Source organism: Mesoplodon bidens, assembly GCF_964165515.1.
Source record: "Mesoplodon bidens genome assembly, chromosome: 10".
Lineage (NCBI taxonomy): Eukaryota > Metazoa > Chordata > Mammalia > Artiodactyla > Ziphiidae > Mesoplodon > Mesoplodon bidens.
The window spans coordinates 1,442,472-1,465,274 of NC_138172.1; the positions used below are offsets into that span (position 1 = coordinate 1,442,472).

Here is a 22,803-nt window from a genome sequence, read left to right on the forward strand (position 1 = left end):
TCTTTGAGTGCTGGCCATCCAGGGTGTCTCCTGGCTCTGCTAGAGCATACCTTTAGGCACCTCGTGGAAGTGTTTCTATGAGTTTCTGTCTTAGTAGTAGCGATTGTTGGGGCAATTGCATTTTAATAGATATGCCAACCCCCCCCATGTACTCTTTATCTTGGTTTTATAAAAATAATATTTTAAGTGAGTTAACCATCAGGGCAGCAAGAAAATGTAGGCTGTGTCTAAACTCTCAGGACTGTATTTATTTCACGACTTTCTGTGCACACCGTCACACACCTGGGTCTGCAAGCTTGAATTTGAAAAGCCAGGCTCCAAGCTTAGTCGCCTTCCTCTATTCATCCTGCTTTTACTGCGTGCCTGCTGTGAGCCAGCTTCTGACCCCGCAGCGAGGAACACGGAAGACATTCCCTCTCCGAGCGCTAACGTGAACCTTTCTTGGCGGCCACATTTTTTGATTTTTGTTTTTTGTTTTTTGCTGTACACAGGCCTCTCATTGTTGTGGCTTCTCCCGTTGTGGAGCACAGGCTCCGGACGCGCAGGCTCAGCGGTCGTGGCTCACGGGCCCAGCCGCTCCGCGGCACGTGGGACCCTCCCAGACCGGGGCACGAACCCGTGTCCCCTGCATCAGCAGGCGGACTCTCAACCACTGCGCCACCAGGGAAGCCCGGCGGCCACGTTTTTACAGCTCTCTTGCCACACCTTGGGGCAGGAGGGAAGGAGTATGGGTTGAAACCATGGCAGCACATAATTGTGCAAAAATAAATGGGACGCAGGTTTCATACAAAACGACCACCACAAAGCTGTTGAGGAATAAACCTTTGTTCTGCGTGGTCAGGGTTTTGGTCTTTATACCACCCGGACTGTCCCATTAGGACGCCTGTGGTCACTGGGTGAACGTGGCACCTTAGGGTGGAGTGGAGGGGCTCAGGGACAAGAGAGGTTAGAGTTTCGCCTGGGACGGGACAGTTTGCTGTTGATTATTTTGTTACCTGCTGGGGTGACCCATGGTACTGGTGATCCCAGACTTGAGTTGTTCACAGTTCACCCTTGCAATTTTCATCTGGTCCACACACTGCTACTAGTGCTGTTATTGTTATTATTTTCATTTAAATCGACTCATTTCTTTTATTTAACCTTCTCCTAAGGAACATTACCCTTGAAATACGGGTTTAAAGTGCTAGTTACAATTCCCTGCAACGCATATTAAACTACATACGTCACTATTACAGTAAACACCTGATGGGGCGTGTCGTCTGGTGTGGGAAGCACCGTGTCCTGGCATAGTTGCCCTGCACCCTCTTCCCTGCCTGGGACGTGGAGTCCGTACTGGTCGGTGTGGCGGCAGGGGCGGGAGGTGAGACGTCTCCGACCCCGGGCTGTGGGTGCGCTCAGCAGGGAAAAGGAAGATTCTGGAGAGCAGGGATGCTGTGAGGAGCTGGGGTTCCGTGAGCGGGGAGGGGCCTGCAGGGTCCAGGTCCCTGGGACTGTGAGGGGCAGGGTGATGGGACAGAGACTGGAGCACCCACAGGGCCTGAGCAGACACCGGGCAGGCCCTGGGGCAGAGGATGACTCCTCTGTGCCTGGACTTAACCGGCTCACGTGCAGATGGCCACCCGGCCTGACTCGGGGTGCACGCTGACCCAGGCTGGGGAAGCGCTTCGGGGTGGGAGGAGGCCCAGGGAAGAAGTGTCAAGTTACCTCACAGAGAGTGAAGCGCTGCAGGCTCTGGGTGTTTCTGTTTGTTGTTTTGTGATGTTTCCTTTTTTACACTTGTTTTCTGAGAATTCATTATATGTAAAATGTAGCACAAATCTTACTTGTATGACTCTTGGAGTTTTGACAAGCTCATCCCTGTGTACCGCAAACGCCGACCAGGATGCAGAAACATTGCGGTCAACGCAGAGCGGCTGTGTTGCTGGTTGGAACCCCCCGCGAAGGCTGCCTGGGATGCTGATCTGCTTGCGGGGTCACCGGGCTGTGGGCTTGTGCTGGGAGCTTTTCTAGGGGATTCTCGTGTGTAGACAAGTTTGGAAATTACTGCTCTAAAAAGTTTCCGTTTCCCCTCCTCACTCCCTGGAGATAATCACGGGTGTGATTTTTTTCCCACATAGATTAGCCTCCCTGTTCTAGGACTTGATGTAAGTGGAATTGTCCCTCTCCCCCGGGACAGAACAATATTGAAATTAGGCCGGTTAATCACCCTACAGTGGCCCCTAAACGTTCAAGTGAAAGGAAGACTTGTACATCTCTCACTTTAAATCAAAAGTTAGACCTGATGAAGCTTAGCGAGGAAGGCCTGTCGAAAGCCCAGACGGGCCGAAAGCTGGGCTTCTTTTGCAAGCAGTCAGCCAGGCTGTGAAGGCAAAGGACAAGTTCTGGAGGAAATTACAGTGCTCCTCCAGTGAACACACGAGTGGTAAGAAAGCAAAACAGGCATATTGCTGATGTGCAGAAAGTTTCAGTGGTCTGGATAGAAGATCAAACCAGCCACAACATTCCCTTCAGCCAGAGCCTCATCCAAAGCAAGGCCCCAACTCTCTTCAATTCTATAAAGGCTGAGAGAGGGCAGAAGCTGCAGAGGAAATGTGTGAAGGTAGCAGACTTGGTTCATGAGGATTAAGGAAAGAAGCCGTCTCCATAGCATCAAAGCAGAAGGGGAAGCAGCCGGTGCTGATGTAGAAGCTGCAGCAAGTTACCCAGAAGATCTAGCTGAGATAATTGGTGATTTTCAGTGTGGATGAAACAGCCTTCACGGGAAGAAGATGCCATCTAGGACTTTCATAGCGAGAGAGGAGAAGTCAGTGCCCGGCTTCAGCACCTCAGAGGACAGGCTGACTCTCTTGTTAGGGGCTAATGCAGCTGGTGACTTCAAGTTGAACCCAGTACTGAGTTATCATTCCAAAAATCCTAGGACCCCTAAGAATTATGCTAAATCGACTCTGCTTATGCTCTGTTAATGGAACAACAAAGCTTGGATGACAGCACATCTGTTTACATGGTTTTACTGAATATTTTAAGCCCACTGTTGAGACCTACCGTTTAGAAAAAAAGATCCCTTTCAAAATGTTACCGCTCACTGACAGTGCACCTGGTCACCCAAGAGCTCTGATGGAGATGGACGACGGGATTAAGGTTGCTTTCATGCCTGACAACACAACATCCTCTCTGCAGCCGGTAGATCAAGAAGTAATTTGGACTTTCAAGTCTTATTATTTAAGAAATACACTTTGTTAGGTTGTATCTGCCATAGACAGTGATTCCTCTGATGGATTTGGGCAGAGTAAATTGAAAACCTTCTGGAAAGGATTCACCATTCTAGATGCCATTAAGAACATGTGCGGGACTTCCCTGGCGGTCCGGTGGTTAAGACTGCGTGCTTCCAGTGCAGGGGGCACGGGTTTGATCCCTGGTCGGGGAACTAAGATCCCACGTGCCTCACGCACATGGCGTGGCCAATAAAAATTAAGAAAAAAAAAAGAACACTTGTGATTCATGGGAAGAGGTCAAAATATCCAAATTAAGAGGAGTTTGGAAGAAGCTGATTCCAGCCCTCCTGGATGACTTTGAGGGGTTCGAGACTTCATGGAGGAAGGACTGCAGGCGTGGTGGAAACGGCAGGGGAACAAGAACTAGAAGTGGAGCCAGAAGATGGGACTGAATTGCTGCCATCTTGCGATGAAACTTGGGAACGGATGAGGGGCTGCTTCTTATGGTCGAGCAAAGAGAGTGGTTTCTTAACACGGAATCTACTCCCGTTGAAGAGGCTGTGAAGACATTTGAAACAACAGCCAAGGCCTTAGGATATGACACAACTTCGTTGATAAAGGAGCTGCAGGGTTTGAGAGGATTGACTCCAGTTCTGAAGGAAGTTCTGTGGGTAAAACGCTGCCAAACAGCATTGCTGCTCCAGGGAAATCATTCATGAAAGGAAGAGTCCATCAGTGCGGCAAACTTCATGGTGGCGTTGTTCTCAGAAATGGCCGCAGCCATCCCAGCCTCAGCGGCCTCCATCCTGATGAGTCAGCGGCCGCCAGCAGTGGAGGCGAGACCCCGCACCAGCAGAAGGGCTACAACTGGCTGAGGCTCAGGTGATGGTCAGGGTTTTTTAGCATTTTTTTTTTTTTTTAATTTTTTTTTGCGGTATGCGGGCCTCTCACTGTCATGGCCTCTCCCGTTGCGGAGCACAGGCTCCGGACGCGCAGGCCCAGTGGCCATGGCTCACGGGCCCAGCCGCTCCGCGGCATATGGGATCCTCCCAGACCGGGGCACGAACCCGTATCCCCTGCATCCGCAGGCGGACTCTCAACCACTGCGCCACCAGGGAGGCCCTAGCATATTTTTAAATTAAGGTCATACATTGTCTTTGTAGACATAATGCGATTGCACACTTAATAGACTACAGTATACTGTAAACATAACCTTTTACACACTGGGAAACCAAAGAATTCATGTGATTCACTTTATTGTGATATTTGCCTTATTGAAGTGTTCTGGAACCAAGCCTGCAGTGTCTCTGAGGTACGCCTGTAATAACGTTGACTACTCTTTAATATGTTTATTGCTATCTGTATATCTTCTTCTGTGTAGCATCTTTCAAATCTTTTGCCCATTTAAAAAAATATATATTTATTTATTTGGCCACACTGGGTCTTAGTTGCGGCACGCGGGATCTTCATTGCCGCGTGCAGGATCTTTAGTTGTGGCATGTGGGATCCAGTTCCCCGACCAGGGATTGAACCCAGGGCCCCTGCATTGGGAACATGGAGTCTTAGCCACTGGGCCACCAGGGAAGTCCCTCTTTTGCCCATTTTTAATTGGGTTTAGAATTTTTAAAAAATTATAGAAGTTCTCTGTGAATCTGTTTACCAGTTCTTTGTCAGATGTATGTTTTGTAAATATTCTGTCACAATCTGTGGCTTTGCCTGTTTGTTTTCTTGATGTCTTTTGATAAGCAGACGTTTTAGTTTTTTTGTTTTGTTTTGTTTTGTGTTGTGTTTTGGCTGTGCTGTGCAGCAAGCGGGATCTTAGTTCCCCGCCCAGGGATCAAACCCGTGCCCCCCGCAGTGGAAGCTCAGAGCGTTAACCGCTGGAGTGCCAGGGAAGCCCAGCAGACGTTTTAAATTTTGAGGACGTCTCGTTGTTCATTTTTTTTTCTAATGGTTCTCACTTTCTGTGACCTGCTCAAGAGATCCTTGCCAGTTCCAAGTCGTGAAGGCATCCTGCTCTGTTTCCTTCTAAAAGCTTTATGGCTTTAGCTCTTATACTGAGGCCTTCAATCCACCTGCGTTAGTAGTGTTTGTATCTGCCACGAGCTGGAGTCCACCTGACCTTTGTTCACTTGTTCACGGGGCCCTTCGGCGGCTCCAGTTCAGCATTTGTCCCTGTCTGTTCATTTGCTGACCTGGTCACTGGTCCGTGCACCCAGCATGTGGGCCCTCCCTCCTATGGGACAGGAGAGACCCCTGCCCCGTGGGAGCTCCCGGCCGCGGGGACAGACACAAAGCCCCCTCCTCAGGGCTGTGGGCCCAGAGAGGGGAGAGCAGAGGCGGGACCCCTGCCGATGGGTTGCGGGTGGGGTGCGTTCCTGCCATTGCGGTGAAATCTCCCTGATGAAAGGGTCGCCGGACCCCAGCACAGGGCGTGCTGGTCTCAGGCAGTCTTTGTCTGTAAGAACCTTCGCCTGTAAACATTTTATTAGACCATTAAGTGGCCTTCAGCCTCTCCCACATTCACTAATGCCGGAGAAGGCGGAGCATATGTTGCCATTTTTATGAAACTCTTGCTTTTCCAGAGGCTTATTCTTGGACCTAATTTACTCTGAGTCTCATCCCACAGATCTGGTTTAATTTGTGTGACTGGGATGACCGCCTGTAGGCAGTGCCTTCCTGGAGTTGGGAGATGAGCTGCATGACAGTCACACGCCTCTTAAAAACCATTCTGCTTGTAAACGTACCGACCTTGGGACACTCTGGGTGGGGATGCCAAGGGCACCAACCCACTCGGACCATACCTTTGCCCTCCTTTTCAAGTTAACATAGTGATTCCACGTGTCTTACGGTGCAAAGCGTGTTGGTGTTCAGAACCCTGCTGAAGACGTAGGGGTACGTGCAGAGCACAGGGCACTCTGGTGCTTGGTGTCATGTCCCGTGTTCCTCCCAGGATGTGGAGCTGGGGCGTGGGATGCATTCTGGAGCAGCTCTCTGGAAGGGGCTGCCTGGAGAGCCTAGGCAGCGTCTTCTTTTCCTTCTGGTCCCCAGGTGGTATCTGTAAACATGTGTTAGCGGTCCCCTCGGTCTCCAGGGAGGCGGAAGTTCCCCATGCAGTCAGCTTGCTTGGACTCATTTGACCAGCCACCAGCCTTGAAACATTATCCTTGCCTTTGTCAGGCATCAGAGGAAGGGGTGACCTGTGGGGGACAGGCCAGGAGCAGAGTGGGGACTGGGCGCGCAGCAGTTCCTGCCACACCCCGGTGCCTGGCCAGCGGAGAGAAGGGAGTCGGCTCTAGAGAAGGCTTTTCCCGCCTCCCCGGAAGCCCACCCGCAGGAGGCAGCTGGGGCTGGAGGGAGCGTGGGGAGCGGGCAGCCAGGAGCCTGCACCAGCAGCCTGGGCGCTGCCCACATCGCAGAGGGCCCTCCGGGGCTGCAGTTCAAGAAAATGGCATCTTTGAACATCAGCATGAGTAGAGTACGTTTATTTCTATAATTCTGTCATTTCACCTCAATGTCCCTCGAAAGTGGGTGGCAGCTTGGGGAAGGTTCTGTGGAAGCAAGTCAATGGGGTGTGTTGCCTTCGTCCTCTCACTAGAAATGAGCTCCTTGGGCAGAGGCCTCAAGAGATGACAGTGAGGCCGGGAGGTGTGGTGGGTGCAGCAGCCTTTGTGACGGTGGCCCAGGAGTGAGCAGCACTGGAGGAGCGGCTGCGTGGCGGGACCTGCCTTCAGGCCCTTTTGGAGTCCTTGCTGACTTTTCTTTTCTGGAGCATCTTCAATATTATATTATGATTTCATAAGAAGAAGTTTTGAACTAAGGAAAATCATTCAGTGACACGTCACTAATACAATACAGGTTGGTTCGAAATATGATATGGGATTTTTAAAGTTTCAGTTTCCTCAGTTACATGAAGTAAGACGCTGAGCTAAACATTTTGTCTCAGTCAGTGAGGCACAGCTCCTTCAGTGACTATTTGCAGCCACCGTGGAAGGTAATTACTCAATGGAAAGTGACCTGGTGCAGACCCAGAGGCCGTCGGTTGACACCAGAGTATTCACTAAGTGATGTAGGATTGTAGAATTCCTGAGGTCTCTTTGATTCCAGGGGGGAACCTGGAAATTGCCGTGCTCTGTGTCACCTGAGAGCTATAATTAAGGTGCTTTTGAAGAAGGAGGGTGGGTCAGAGGGAGCACCTCCGCAGTCCTGGGGGTGGGGTGCAACAGCACCGTCACACGGCGGAGGAAACCTTGGTTGAACGGGGAGTGGGGGCGTCCCGGCGGCTGGTGGAGGACTGAATCTGAAGGGGCGGCCCTGGGTCGCTGAGGTCACCGCGATGGGGAGGCTCTGCACCAGCCTCCAACTCCGAGATGCGGCCTCTGCGCCATCTCACCCCCCTGCCGTGCGGATGGTGCCTGGACCTCACGCTTGGGCTCTTAGCTGTGTTCTGGCTTTCTGCATGCTTAGTGGGCTCATGGTCTTACGTCCCATTTCCAGGTGACTGCAGGCCCTTGATGTGAGAGGGGAGGCCCACGGCCTTGGTGTCTCTGCCTGCATTTAGGACAGGACACTACACACCGAGGCAGCGGGGCCTTCCTCGGGGGCAGGAGTGTAGGGTTTGGATTCAGAGGATGTGGATCTGGATCCCGGCTGCACAGCCTAATATCTGTGTGACTTTGGGTGAAACGATGATGATTGCGACAGCGACAGCGGAAGTGAATAATTCCTCGGCCTTGTCGGTGAAGTCAGGGCAGCCATCATGCGCACTGCACAGCGTCGGTGGTTCAAGTGAGATCATGTGTGTAAGCAGTCACTTCAGGTGCTTGGGAAATGCCATGAAGGCACTTAGCTCAGGACACTTGAGTTGAGTAGAATTGTTAAAGCATGTTAGTACGTAATCTTCATTGGTAAAGGACAGAGCTTCACCCCAAGCTGCTTCTTACAACCGGCATGATCTGTGGGCTGGGTTTAGGCACAGCTGGATCCAGGGCTCCCCATCTCTTGGACCGTGTCCCTCGTGCCCGCTTGTTTCTCAGGCCGGCCGCCTCCTGCAAGGTTGCGGACCTGCCCGTGGCTCTGGGCTCAGCTTTCTCGCTGCCGAGTCAGTGCCCCCGGCAGAAGACGCAGCAGAGACTGAGTGGCTGGATCTGGGCCCAGCCTGTGCCTGGTGCTTGGCCAGGGGTTCCTGCCAAGTAAACAGAGAGACGGAGCCGGGGGACGAGGACCTCGGAGGAGAGCGGCTCCGTGAGCAGTTGGTGGACGGGGCACTGGGTCCCCGTATCGGCAGCAGATGCAGTTCCCTCGTGGGTTCCGAATCCCTCAAAGTGGGAGCTGTTCTCATGTGTCCCCCAGCCCAGCACAGCTACCAGCTTCCGTTACAAACCAAGCATTCGGCTATTTTTCTTGCTCTGGGAATGGTTGATAAAAAGTTTCTGTTTAGTTGAAGCATTGCAAAAGTTATACAGGAAAAATAAACAAATCTGAGGACCTGGCCAGTTGTGGCCTGGAGGGACATCAAAGGTTGGCCAGTCACCAGGCCCCACTTGCACTGGGGCGCGTTGTGTCCACCCTCAGGTCTGCAGACCTGGGGCTGGAAACCAGCTCCAAACGGCTGTGCTCAGGCTGGACGTGCTGAGCCCACGCTGGAGCAGCTGGTGGTCTGTACCGGCCTTCTTCCTGCCCCAGCCCGGGGCCCGGCCTGCCCGCCCCCACTTCCACCCCTCGACCAGCCCACTCAGGCCTAGCACCGGCCTCTGGCAGCTGCCTCTACGTGGGTTGTATCTCACACCCTCTCACTCCTCAGCGCTCAGCTCACTCGCCCCGTCTCCCAGTGAATCACTCACAAGGCCCCCAGGAGCCCTGTTAGCCCAGCTTACAGAAGCCACAGGTCACTGGCCGGTTTCTCGCTGGGCCACTCTCGGAATGGGGCCCAGTGTGGTCCTGGTGTAGGGCAATGGGGACCATAGCAAGGGGGGCTGAGGTTGGAATCCTTTGATAGGAGAGGCGGGTGGGGGCAGCCTTTGTCCGGCTGGCTTTGGCAGTGGTCCTGAAAACTGTTTTCAGGTCCCTGACATCGCAGAGGGAGACCTCTGCTCCTGGGATGGACTCATCGTATAAGAATAGCCCAAGCATTTTCACTCTAACACTTCAGTAGGTAATGATTTTTGTTATAAAGTATTTATAGTTATTGCGAAGTGAATTTTCTTGTCCCGATTTTGGAAAACAGCACAGGAAGAAGAAAATAAAAATCACCCATGACCCCACATCCATGGGTGTTGATGATGTTAGGGAAAGGGTGGTGTGAGCCATGAGAACCACTCAGATCTTAATCATGTCCCATTTGTTGGGCACCTTCTACGTGCCAGACTCTGTGCTTGATGCTCGGAAAGCTCCACAGCCCGTCAGGTGTCACAGGTGAGGAACTGGGGCTCGGGATGGGCTGAAGAGATTGGCTACAGCCACGCAGCAGGCCAGTGAGGAGAGAGCTGGTGTGGGAATCCAGATCCAAGTAAGGGGGCAGAGACCATGAGTCAAGACCACAGCACACAGACGTTTCTTTTAACCCAAGTCCCTTTTTAAGGGGCTCTTTGCAAATAGCATCTAAAGCACCGAAAGATGCTGTGCAAAGGGTTTTACCCTGCGTGACTCAAGGCACCGAAACGCAAGAGGGGAACGAAAGAACAAGACCAACCGCAGCAGGCCTCCCGAGTGGACCTCTTTGCCGTCTCTGGCCCCAACCCAGACGTGACTGTAAGAACCGCTCCGGAAACAGCTGGTGACAGACTCTATGCTTTCAGCCTTTCTGTTTTCGCTGTTGCCAGAAAAATAATCAGCTCTGTGTCTCAAGTGCTTGATAAAGTGGACCAGGCACCAGCTGTAGCTTAAAACAGTTTCTGGTTTAGTTGCTTTTAGCCAACAGATGGGTGGCCTCCTGGGCTGAGTGTGGCGCCCGTATCCGAGGACGGCCGCGCCCCTGTCCTCATGGCGTCTCGTTCTGTTCCTTCAGTCCTCCTTTGCCTGTGCTTCTGGAGGCTTGGGCTTGGGTTGAGAAGGGCGGTTCTGGGCTGGGCATTGGCTGCCCGGGGGCCGTGCGGGGCCCGGCCTCCGGGAGGTGGGGAGCAGGCGCGGGTGCAGCGGCAGAGCCTTCCTCTCTCCACCACAGCCGTCCTGACTCTCTAGCTGATGATTTCTTCTGTAACTTCGTGACGTACTTTTTGTTTTTCTTGGTTTGGGACCTTCTCTGTGGCCTTCCTCCTAAGGAGGACGGGACTCCCTCCCCTTCCTGTTGCTGGCCTCAGCTGCAGTCACGGGGTTCCGGGAGGCTCCGCAGCCAAGGGCGCCCCGGGCCTCTGCCGAGAAGTTCACAGACGGTGGGAGCAGGCGGCGAGAGGAGGGAGGCCGCTGGCAGGGCAGAGGGTCCGTATTCGCACGCCCTCCCCCGGCCCAGCCCACCCCCAGCCGGCCTCCCTGGCCACTGCCTTGAGTAATCACCGTCCCCGTCCCCGGGCGCCGCCGTGGACTCCCCACCTAACACTCGGCCGCTGGCCCTCAGTTACCAGTGCGAGGAAGTCCAGGCCCTGCCTTGGCGGGTGGAGTCCGCGGCACAGACGCACCCTCACCAGGGCCTCTGCCCGCTGCTCCCGCTGCAGGAAACCCGTCCCCCCCTGTCTCCCAGGGCGTCTCCCACCTCCCCTCTCAGAGTGCCGCCTGCTGCACCCGCCACTCCGGGCCCCAGTCCCGTCGTACTTCCTGACTGTCTGTCGTCTCTGCGTGAGTGTGTCAGTGGCTGGTGCCGGAACGTTCACTGTGTGAGGGCAGGGCCTTGCTTGCTTTGTGGAACTGCTGTGTCCCCTCAGACTAGTGCTGGGCCCAGGGTGGAGCTGGAACCAAGTGCACTGCCCGGTGAGTCCTGAGCGGGTGCTCGTCCCGTACATGCCTGCCGGCTGAGCCTTTGGCCGCAGCTGCCGCCATTACCGTGGCGCGTGTCCTGGGAACGCAGCTTCGCTGCCCGTAGCACTCGGGAGCCCAGAGATGACCCCTGGCGCGGACAGTAGCCGAGCCTCCCACGGCACCTACTGTGTGCCAGGCGCGGTACTGTAGTCACGTGTCCCCCCCACCCCAGGGGCCGGCAGTGTTGTCACCCCGTGTTGTGGATGCGGAAACCGAGGGCAAAGGGTGGCGTCACCGCGGCAGTAGGTCTGGAAGCGGCAGGGCTGAGATTCACAGCCGGACTCTGGCTCCGTGGCCTGGGCTGTCACCCGAAGGTGCCCGAGCTCCTGTCAGGGAGCAGCGTTCGGAGGTGAATGGGCAGACGCGTCCCCTCTCTAGAGGTGGTCCAGGCGCGGTGGTCATTGCTCCCGCTCGCGGAGCTCTCTGTGTGGTTCCTGGAGCTGTTGCAAGGGGCTGGGGCCGTTCGGGACGGGGCTGCACACAGTCAGCCCACAGGCAGGGACGCCAGTGGCCAGGTTCCCCAGAGTCGCCGTGGGGATGTGCAGCTGGGGCTGTTGCTAGCCGCAGTCTAAGGATCCTTCCAGGTGCTGGAAGCTCCCCGGCCATTCCCAGTCCCCCCTGGTCCCTGCTTCACAGACGCTGTCCTGAGGCTCTGCCTGTAGCTGGTACAGAGCTCTCGTAGCCTGTTCTTTAGTGTGAGCTGTGACACCAGGTGCAGCAAAGATCAGCTCCCAGCAGACCGGGCTTCAGGCCAGTTCTCACCATGTCCCTGTGAGTGGGGGGCTGGGGGTGAGAGGCCCCGGATTGCAGAGCTGGCAGAGCCAGGGTTCAAAGCCAGGTCTTTGTGACTCAGAGTCGCCAACACAACGCTGGTTATGGTTCTCTGTTCACTAAAATGATGTCTAGTTACCTCCAGGACATTTAGTTTCCATCATTGTTGTCAGGTGGTGAGAGGGGCCTGAAGTCGAGTGTCCCTCGCCGCGTGCCCCCTTGACCCTTCATAGTTGCCCCCTCGCTTCAGACGTGTGGGTGACGCAGTGGGCTGCGTGGCCCCTGGGAGCCTTGGGCCCCACAAACGCTGACAGGCTGGGTGAAGTGGGGAAGCACGAGGAGGTCGAGGTGCAGAAGCCAGGAAGGAGCATCCTCAAGGGCTGGACGTGGGAAGGCGTCGGAGGCACAGCAGTGAACAGGCCTGGACGCCAGCTGGTTCGCAGGGGTGTCCACACTGGAGATGTAGAGGATCCCTCATACACGGAGACAAGGAACTAGGAAAGGTCTCCTCCAAAAGGTCGAGGTTAAGTGGCTGCCCCAGGAGAAGACAGGACCCCCGAGACCAAGCACACTCGCATCCGCGTCATCTGTGTTACGGAAGCGCTGGTGACGCACGTGGTCCTGGCCCCACGGTCCGGCCACCCCCCGGGCACGCTCCACTCACACACTGGGACCTCCCACGGAAAACAGCCCCGGCTGAGGACCAGTCACGAGGCGTATGAGGAAAGTGACCACCGTGCAGAAGAAATCCCATAGGCACGCGTGCGGACATCCCCATCCTAGGAACCAGAAACCATGAAACAAATCTGGAAGGGGCTTTAAAATAAGAATGTTTGAAGTGTAAATGAAGAAATGGAACGCGTAGTGAGCTTAGGACGTTATGAAAAAGAACCAAAAAGAAATTCTAAATATTGAAAATACAGTCACTGCCATGTACTTTCAGATTAAGTAGCTTATTCCTGCTTCACGGGAATTAGTGTCTGTAATGTTGTTCTTCACGTGTTATTTTTTAAAAGCCCCTTTTCCCCTGAATGTATAATAATTTAGGCCTATTGAGAATGTGGAAAATAGAGGAGAGTATGAGGGAGAAATAAGCATCTAGTTTCTCAGGATGACTCCTGTTAGTGCTCTGACCTAACCCCTTTCCCAGGAGGGACCCCACTGGATGTAACATTGTAGGCACTGAGCCATGGGCCTGCCCTGTGTCACTGAGCGCTCCTTGACAGCGTGTTTACTGGCCCCGCGGCGCCCCCGGCTTGTCCCACTGCAGCGCCCATCCCTCCCTCCTTGAGGAACCGACGTGCCGTGGACGGTGTCTTCCGCTCTAGCAGCACTCCGGGGGCTTCTGCCGCCTTTCAGACTGTCCCTCGGAGCAGCTGTCACAACGCGACGCATTCATCAGCAGCGAGTGGGGGACGGGTGGAGGGTGGTGGTGTGTGAGCGTGTTTGAGCCTTACTGCTGTATTAATATAATAAGGAATCTGGCTTTTGTCCTGGGATCCTGGGACAGAGCTTCTGAAACCTTGGAATTCCCCCAGTGACCGGAGTGTCTTTGCTGTTCTGGTGGTCCCCTGGACCACACCTGAGTTTGTGCTAGAGGGAGACTAGAGACCAGCCATGTGACTAGTGGGCTGGGGCTTTGGGCCAGAGCCACCAGCCTGACCTCCTGACCTCCGAGGAGGGCAGCGCGGATCCGTCGAGTCCAGTCTCACGACCAGCGACTCAATCATTGGTGCCTAAGTAAGGAAACCACAATAAAAACTCTGGACCCAGGGGCTCAGTGGGGCTTCCTGGTTGGTGAAGAGATTGATGTGCCAGGAGGGTGATGAGCCCTGATTCCACGGTAGAGGCCTGTGTTTGTGCCCGCCCAGGTCGTGCCCTGTGTGTCTCTTCCTTTGGCTGGTCCTGATTTGTGCCCTTTATAATAGAGCTGTAACTGTAAGTGTAGTGCTTTCCTGAGTTCTGTACGTGTGGTTTCTTCTTTGGTTTGGCGTCTCTTCTCAAGGACCTCCTCCTGGGGCGGGGGCAGGAGTAGGGACAAGGCCCCGGAAACTGAGATCACGTGGCTACAAGAGTGCTCTGGTGGGTGCTGGGGGAGCTGGGCCCTGCCGCTTGCTCACTGTGTGTTTGGGCCTGTGAACGGACCTCCCTGACTGAGCTGCTGCCTTCAGAAGGTGGAATCACGGTGTTCCCCTTGCTGGGCTGCCGTGGGGATGCTGTGAGCAGAGGTGTGAGCGTCTGCATGCGGTGCTGGGCACACAGTGCTTGTTGTAAGTGGGAGCTTCAGGCCACTGCTCTCTGCCTGGGAGGAGAACGGGGCACGGAGTCAGTGCCTGCCCTGCCCTGCCCTGCTGAAGACCCCACGGCCCCTCTCCTCCCCCTGCCGCCGTGGAAGGTGGTCAGCGGCCGGCAGACGGCCTGATGGGGCTTTGGAAGGACAGGTGCCAAGCACTTGTCACTCCTTCCCCTGTTCTGTATGTAGGGTGCTGGGTGCAGGGGCCAGGCCTCATTTTCTTCTCAGTATCCCCATCACTCCCACCTTCAATCTGAGAGGCCCGCTGTGTGGACGCAAGAGGCCGGCAGAGCTGGTTCTGACTCGCGGCTGTGCAGGAGGTGGGACCCCACTCCGGGTTGGGCCGGGGGCCGAGGGGCCGTGGAGATGCCGTGCGCCAGCGAGCCTGCCATGAGCACAGAGGAGAGGTTCGAGGTCCTTTCAGGGTAAACATTCACTCCACCTTGAAGGAGACGGGGCCCAGGGAGCCTGACGAAGCTGGACCATCGTCAGGGAGCCGCCCGAAGGAGGGCACTGCAGCCCACTGGGCTAGAGAGGGCCTAACAGACTGTGCCGCCCACGAGGACCCAGCGTCTCCAGTGCCTTGGGTGGCTGCATGTGCCGCACTCTTGGGAAGATTGGGAACAGCTGTCCCGAGTTGTTGCCGTTGAGTCATAGCTGGTCCCTGAGCCAGCGGTTGGCACCTCTGGTCATTCTGAGGAGATCTGGCCCCGTCCCCAGGGGTCCAGGGGAACCGAGTGATCAGCGTCCTCTGAGGCGCTGGCGGCTGGGCCTCCGTGGCCTCCTGCTGTGTCCTCGGCCCTGAAAGGCCCTTCCCTCTGCTTCCCGGCCGCCTCCCTCCCTCCAGTTGCTAAATTCCCCTCTTCTGTGCTTGCTCAGCAGAAACTTCACGTCTTACTTTGATGTACTTCACTGTGTTGACCTTGTGGGTTTGTGTGCGTCTCCCCCACCAGACTGTGAGCTCCTTGAGGGCAGGGGCTCGGCCACGCTAGTCCCTGAAGGCGGCACTCGGCCCCAGGGGCAGCAACAGAGGCACGAGGGGGATGGAACCAGACGGTTACTTCGGGCCCCGGGTGGCTGCAGGTTCTGCAGGAGGCGTCGTGGCAGTGTAATGCGGGGCGAGAGGTCCCAGGTGGTGCCCCCCGCCCCCAGCCAGTGCTCAGGGCGCTCGCACGGTGGCCCTGCCCTGAACGTGCCCTGCTGCTCCCTCTGAAATGCGGCCGCCTGCTCAGTCCCCTCTGTCTCCGTCCAGAAAAATGTCTAATTGTGTCTTGAACTCATTTTCATTGCTTGCTTCAATGGCCTCACTTGGCAGCTGAGGCCATATGCTAATTCCACCCTTTTCATGAAGGAATTCTGCTGATTTTACTTACTTTTTATGGTAGATTTCCCCCCTCTTTTCTTTTTTTTTTTCTCCTGTTTCTCCAGTAAACAGTTTCCTGAGGCCACGCTCTCAGGCGCTGCGACCCTGAGCTCTCAGACCGTCTCAGTCGGAGGAGCCCGGCGGGCCTCACCCTTCCAGCCCCTTTGACCTGGGCCAGGCAGGGACGCCTGCCTTGGTTTCTCTGCCTCAGACGGGGGGGCTCGCCGTGGCCTGGGGCCCCGTCTCTAGAAGGGCCTGTGTCCGAGGCCACAGCAGCCATCGACCCTCAGAACAAGCAGAGTGTGGTTTTCCTGTCTCGGTGCCTTGTGAGTGGTGGAGCCACCTCCACGGTGGTGGTGGTTGGGAGCGGGGTTCAGAGGGGTCAGGATCTGCGACCTTGGCTGAGTTTCTTCCCCACCCTGAGTCTCAGCTTCTTCCTCTCTCAGGTGGACTCGTGAGGGCCCCTCCTCCCCCTCGCTGGGGGCTCGCTGGGGGTCCTCTCCCAGGGGAATGCAGCCCCTGGAGGCCCCTGGGCGCTCTGTGTGCAGGTCCCAGCCCCCTGGTGTTCACAGCATGCAGTCCTGTCTGTGCTCCCTTCTTCCTCCTGTCTCTGCTTCTGGACACGTACACGTGCCTCTTTGCAGTGTAGGAGGACGTCACCGCTACAGAACAGAGAAAACTCCGTGCATGGCTGGCGGAGGGCCCTGCTCAGTGCTTTAACTGCGTCCCGGTTCTCTGCCTTCCCTGTAGGGGCACTCGCTGACCACTGCTCTGTGCTGCTGCCCGGCAGGGGCTCTGTCCCGGGGGTGGCCGCAAGGCCACGGGCGAGTCGCAGAACAGGGCCGTCCTGGGCAGCGTGGGGACCACGGCACCCCAAGGAAGGGCCACCTCATCCAGACCACGGAGAGTCGGGAAGACCCCTGGGAGGTGACATCTGAGCTGCAGTTCAAAGCCTGAGGTGCCAGGAGAAGGGACGAGATGGGAGGAGCGCTTGGGTGCGTGGGCTTGCGCCCAGGTCCCAGGGGGACACAGCGGGGCTGACCGGCAGCTGCGGGGCACATGGGGAGGTGGGGGGTGCTGGGGGCCCGATCCCACTGCCCTTCTCCCTGCTCCTCGGGGGAGCTCTGAGCGCTTCCCCACGCAGGGTAGCCTGGTGCTGTGGATCCCGGTCTCTGGGCTGAGCGCCTGCCACCGCCTGGCTCTCCACCTTGGGTGTGACGCAGCCTCTCTGGGCCGCCACGTGTCCGTCTGCAGGACGCGGGATTAATGGTGGTGCCTGCTGCTGCCAAACGCTAGCTGTGAAGGCAGTGCGCAGCCCTCGTGGAAAGGGCTCGTCCCAGGACGACAGGAGGAGGGTGTCTGTCCTAGAGGACATTGCGGCCCGGTGCCACTGAGGTTTTCCTGCTTCACTCTTCCAGGAAAATCATCGTCTTAGGTCATCTCGGACTTTCTACCTAGTGGGAGTGTTTTGAGACTCGGTGTGAGAACCGGTGCTTGAAGCTGTAGTGAGAAGACCACTCACTACAGAAGAGCAGCCGTGTGTCAGCCCCTCCCGTCCTGGTAGACAGGCTGTGACAGCTACAGCCTCAGTTCAGAGCGTGGGGCCCTGGGGAGGCCGGGGAGGGGCGGCTCGCCCCTTGTGGCCTGCAGGGGCCGGGGCCGAGCTGAGGTTCGTCTGACCACAGGCCCGTGGCTTCGTGTCCCCTGCTCTAGCCCACTGGGACCTGGTGACAGCGGAGAGCCTGCCGCCCTTTCCCTCCAGGATGAACCTTCCTGTCCTAATGAGGCCCAGTGTGGGTCATGGGGGCAGGAGGGGCCGGAGCTCAACAGATGGGTCCCTAAGTGCTTTCCTGCTTCACGCGGCCAAAGAGGTGGATGTTTGTTCTTGTTCCTCCAACCTCTCTTTCTCGAGAAAACTCCCTCCAGAGACCTCACACTGGGAGCTGCAGGCCGGTTTTGGCCAATGGACATGTTTTGTTTGGGCCATACAGTTCCAACATTTTGTTTTGAATTGGTTGTCAACATTTAAAAATTGGCAAATTTCATACAATGGTCCAGATTTTTGGCTTCTCTTGAAAAACCAGATCTGACAACTCCAGGCCCACATTCCTTTCTGACTATGTGGGCTGGAGCTGAGGGCGGCTGTCCCCTCCAGCCAGGGCCCAGGAATGGCTGAGGCCTCTAGACTTGCGCCTCATCTCGCGCCAGGCGTGCCGCTCAGCTGAGGACCCACCAGGCCCTGCAGTGCAGGTGTTCACATCTGCCCGCCACCTCTGCCTCAGGACAGGCCTTTGTCCGGTGCTGGAATGGGTGAGGACGAGAACTCAGGTTCAGTCACGACCGTGGATGAGCACCTGCTGGGCCAGGTCCTGGGCTGTGAGGTTTTTGCACGTGGGATCTGGGAGCCCCACGCTGCCCTGTAGGTGACAGGGGATCCTGTTTGCAGACGGGTGCGGTTGAGGCTCAGTGACCCGCTCTCCCCGGACAGGCAGGGAGGGGGGCTGAGGTGGGAGCCAGTGTGTCCCCCCCACATCCCGTCCTTGTTCTCATGGGACCTGTGTCTGTAGGCGTTTCCCCTCACACCTCTCCACGGGGAGCGAAGGCATGTGGGCCCTAAGCCCAGGGCACGGCTCTTCCTTGGGATCACAGGCTGCTGTGTTCGAGAGAAATCCTCTTTGGTGCCACTTCAAGGAGGAGGCCTGGTGGAAGGACAAGGGGCCTCAGGTCAGGCAGAGCCTGGCTCTGCTTCTGGCTCCACTGCCTTGGTCCAGCAGCTGCGGCAGTTGTGCCTCCTGGGTGCCTCCCCTTCCCCGTCCCCTCCCCCTCTCCTCCCTCCCCTCTCCCTCCCCGCTCACTTAGTGACTGCTTACTGTGTACTGAGTACCGTTAGTCGCTGTTCTGAGCCCCAGGTTTCTCTTGCAGAGACGGGCTGTTGGCTGCACCTTGACCAGCCACATTGAGACCCTTGATTGTTGCAGCCGCTGTTCAGAGCGGTGAGGCTTTCGCGCTCATTCTCACAATGGAACTCACACTGACAGGGCCCTGGGTTTGCAGAGTTTTAGTGAAAAACACTGATTTAAAAGTAACATTTTCACCCAGGCCCCTTGTGAAAGCATGGGGAGGACCTGGGTCGGACGGGACCTCCCGCCCTGTGGGTCCCAACTGCTGTGTGAGGCCCACCACACAGCCTTGGAAAAGGTTCGTAGTGGCTTTATCTCCATTCTGTAGATGAAGAAACGGCCCAGAGTGCTTAGCTGCTACATGGAGCCGAGGCGCAAACTCGCCACCGTGGGGCCTGACCACGGCCTCTGTCCCCGAATCTGACCGGACCCTGCGTGTCAGGGACCACGTGACAAAGATTCAGGCGTTCTCTGTCCCAGGAAGTCCTGTCAGCCCTGGTTGGTCAGCAAGTCCTAATGTTTACTCGGTCCTGCTGGAGGACGCCCTGGTTCTGTTCTGAGGTCCTCGTGCCCGCAGCTGACCACAGGGTAGGCCTCCTGGGTGAGGTTGTCTGGGCCCCAGACGTCCCTGGTGGTGAAGGGGCTGCGGGCGCACGTTCCCTCACCCACCCCTCAGTGTTTGTCCAGAAGGAGCTCTTGCATCCATATTTGGTGATTTGTCTCTCTCCCCAGCCCCCTACAAGGTGTCTGCCAAAATCCTGTATAATTCGTATCATCTCCCAGGCTGTTATAGTATATGAGGACAGAGGATAATTTAGTTATTTTTGAAAAAAGATTCTTAGGAAAAGTAAAAAAGGAGGGGGGAGTTTTCATACTCACTGCATGAAATAGACAATATTTCCTGAAACAGGAGATACGAACCTCAAAGAATTTAAAATAAAACATTCATTTTATTATTTTTTTAAAGAAGGAAAACGAAAAAAAAAAAAGAAGTAGAATAGTCAGTCTTTTTATCCTAAGTACAGATGAAATTGATTAAACCTTAAAGACTGGCCTCCGCACACCCGGTTTATTAATTGAAGAATTTCCTCTTACCCAGAATGGGAAGTTCACATTAAACCGAGCTGGCCCCTGAGTGGCAGTGACACTTGAGCGCTGAACGTTCCCCACAATCCTATTTTCTCTTCGGAGGGAGAGGAAATCCTAAAATGGTTAAAGGGGGGAGGGGGAGGGGGAGAGAGCCGAAACCGTACATTTTAAGGAAGCCTTCTTTCATTTCCCTGTAAAGCATGAAATCAAATTAGAGCTCATGGGCCACAATTATTTTATTCCTACATTTCAAATTCCATTTTCTGCTCCTTTTCGCTGCTCTCGAACAGGAGTTGTACTGTTGTGCAAAGTCAGCTAAAAAGATTACCCTAGATAGACGACGACACAGTAGCTTAAGGAAGCGGGGCTGGGCTCCCTGGCTCGTGAGAGCCCGTGGCCCTGGAGCCCACGCGTACACCTCCGTCTCCTCCGTCCGGGAAGGAGTGGCGGCTGACCCGCTTCGGCCCCTCTGCCCTGAGGAAGCGTGGACACCTCTGCTCTTCCTGTGCGCCCCTCGGAGGAGGCCGCTGTGAGCGGTGTATGTACTCTGGCCGGTGCTTCCAGGGCGGCCGGGAGAGATGGTGTGAGGCCATGCCTGGCGCCCGGTAACACTCCTCCCTGGTGGGGTCGATGGTCATGCCTCTCCCAGTTCTCATCCAATCCCCCTATTTTGTCGAAGAGAGAGACTCGATTTAGGGCTAGTATGTCTTTTACCAGCTCTTGCTGATCCCTTAATATCAGAGCAGGCCTGGGGCTCAGAGTTTCAACTCTAGTTAACATCTGACAACAGTGCATTCCATTGTTTAGCTTTATTGTTTTATTTATCGTCTCTGTTAACTTCTACTTACAGCACATTGAATGCATTTACTGTCATATAAAGTTCTTTTTTATAGAAATGCATTTGAGTTCAAAAAAGGACTTGATTTAAACACACATAGCTCAGTAGTGGTAGCAGTAGTGTCCACGGGCGTGGCAGGGGTCACAGGCGTGGTCCACGGGTGGGGAATCCAGGTACCTCGGGCTCCCTCCCTGAGGTAGGACACGCCAGCTCTCCAGACCCCCAGCGGAGAGCTCCAGCCATCCAGCCCCATCTTTACCTGCCCTGCCCCTCAGGAGGTTCTCGTAAAGATCCAGCCGAAGTCCTTCATGCTTCCATTCAAGATCACATCGGCCACATGGCCCGTCCTTCCGAACGGGGCCCCAGCCGCTGCCCAGCCTCCACCCGCACAGTCCTCACCCCGCTCCGCCAGACGCCAGAATCGGGGCCGGCCGTGGCGTCTCGCACCCCTCCCTGCCTTGCGCTGACTCCCGCTCCTCCGCTCAGACCCCCCCACGCACACACACTGCGGCTCACAGACCGAGGCCTGGGTTTTTTGGTCTGTGTTCGCAGCCTCCAGCACAAGACACAGCTCGGGCACAACGTCATTGATCTCTGTTGGACTGAGTGAGCAGACCGCAGCTTCCCCACCTCCTCCACTTGGTGGACCAAGAGTCCGGTCCTGACGCTGAGATTCCGGTCTCTGCTGGTGTATAGAACTACCTGAGTGCCTTGTCTTGGCCCGCAAGCTGGAGGGGAAGGCTTGTGTTCTCTCCCCATCTGCCCACTCTCTTCTGATGCCTGCTGGGGTCCTGGGAATGGGAGATAAAACTGAACTAACAGACCCAGAAAGATGCATGCAGACGGGACCCAAACACTCAGGGGCCGTGGGGCTTCATCTGCAGCCTCAGGCCGGCGCCCACACGCTACCTCTGCAGCAGGAGCCCCGCTGCCGCGCAGCCAACATCAGGGACTTCTGAGGGGTCCAGAGGTCACGGCGACTTGACTGACCCCACTGGAAACCCGGGTCGGCACCAGGCACCACCCGCGCCTGGCAGTAACCCTTGGTCAGTCTGTCTCTTCATCAGACTTTGATCAGGCGACAGGAAGTGACATAACTGGCCCGTCTTGTCTTTTTCAGAATCCCTAGTATTTCCCCAGAATGAATCAAACAGTGTCCTTCCCGATTCCCACGAACCCAGGGTAGGAAATCATTCTGAGACTAGAGGGGCAGCGTGAGCGAGTGGGTGGGAAACACAAGTCAAAATCTTGCAGCTCACAAATGACCCTCTATATTTCTCAGCCTATCAGAGCTTTTCATCTAGTTGTACTGACTACAGAATCCTTCAAAGGTCTGCAGAATAATTATAACAGGGTTAAAGTTTCTCAGTACTTTTAAAAATTACAATTTCCAATTCTGTAGATTATATATCTTAATCATTTCAGAAATAAAAATAAAGGAAAACTTACAAAGGTCAGCATTTGACAAGTTATCTGTGAGATGCAACTTTCCTTCTGGGACTAAAGGGGGAAAAAATGTGTTCAGGGAAAAGAAGTTTTCTGCTGGAGAGACCGAATATAAAACTTTAAACATTTTAGCAAATCAGATATTTAATCCAAATTTGATTTTTAATCAGAAGCTATGGGCATCCGAAAAAAGGGGAAATAATACCAAATTTAAAATAAAAAGAAATTTAACTGGTGACATTAAGTATTCACTAAGCGGTGCAAATGCACCGTTATCGACAATGTAAAGCGCAGTGGAAGTTGATATCCTGCTTTCATCACGGCCATTTCCCAGTACACCAACTCCCCGCGCGTGGCAGCCTCCTCCGTCTGTGCGAGGGGACTCGTGGGCAGAGTCGCCAGAGGGGACACATGCAGGGCTGTGGGAAGCGCCTCGGGCACAGGGGCCTCCAGGAAGTGCGCTGCTGGGATGGTTCTTCCTGGCGGAGGAGGGACAGGAGTTACCGCCACATGGAACAAATACTGCCAGCCCCCAAATCCAGCAGACCCAGGAGGCCCCCACAGGGACCTTGGTAAGTGCCAGCCAGTGGCCTGGAGCACTGTGTCCCCCAGTGCGCAGGCGATCCTGCAAAGGGGGCTCCCCCACAAGCATCCTGCTGAATTCCCCCAGACCAGCAGTGAGCCGCCTGAGCGGGACCACCTGGGCAGGACTGGACATCTCCCCTGGTCACCCAGGTGCCACAGTGCACTAGCTGCGAAGGCTGACTTCCTCTTCTCTGGGAGAATGAGGAGCTACGCCAAACGGACCAGGAGGAGAGCAAGCTTCAGGTGCCCCAGATCCCGTAGGGGACGAGCTGACCCAGCGTCCAGCAGAACCAGCGTGCCGCCCAACTGGCAGGGAGCCCCAAAGTGGCCACCTAACCCACGCGGCAGGCACACGG

At 55.6% G+C, this 22,803-nt stretch overlaps 1 protein-coding gene across 7 annotated transcripts in view; it reads left to right on the top strand.

The window, feature by feature from the left end:
- The window catches only part of EEFSEC (eukaryotic elongation factor, selenocysteine-tRNA specific), a 171,051-nt gene that overhangs the window by 37,791 nt on the left and 110,457 nt on the right, over positions 1-22,803 (top strand). Inside the window, exon 1 of one of the 7 annotated variants that reach the window (XM_081246904.1) lies at positions 9,402-10,628. The exons of the other annotated variants lie outside the window; for them this stretch is intronic. The gene's annotated coding sequence lies outside the window, so the exon portion shown is untranslated. Of the gene's footprint in view, positions 1-9,401; positions 10,629-22,803 lie in introns of those variants that run through there. 7 annotated transcript variants of the gene reach the window in all.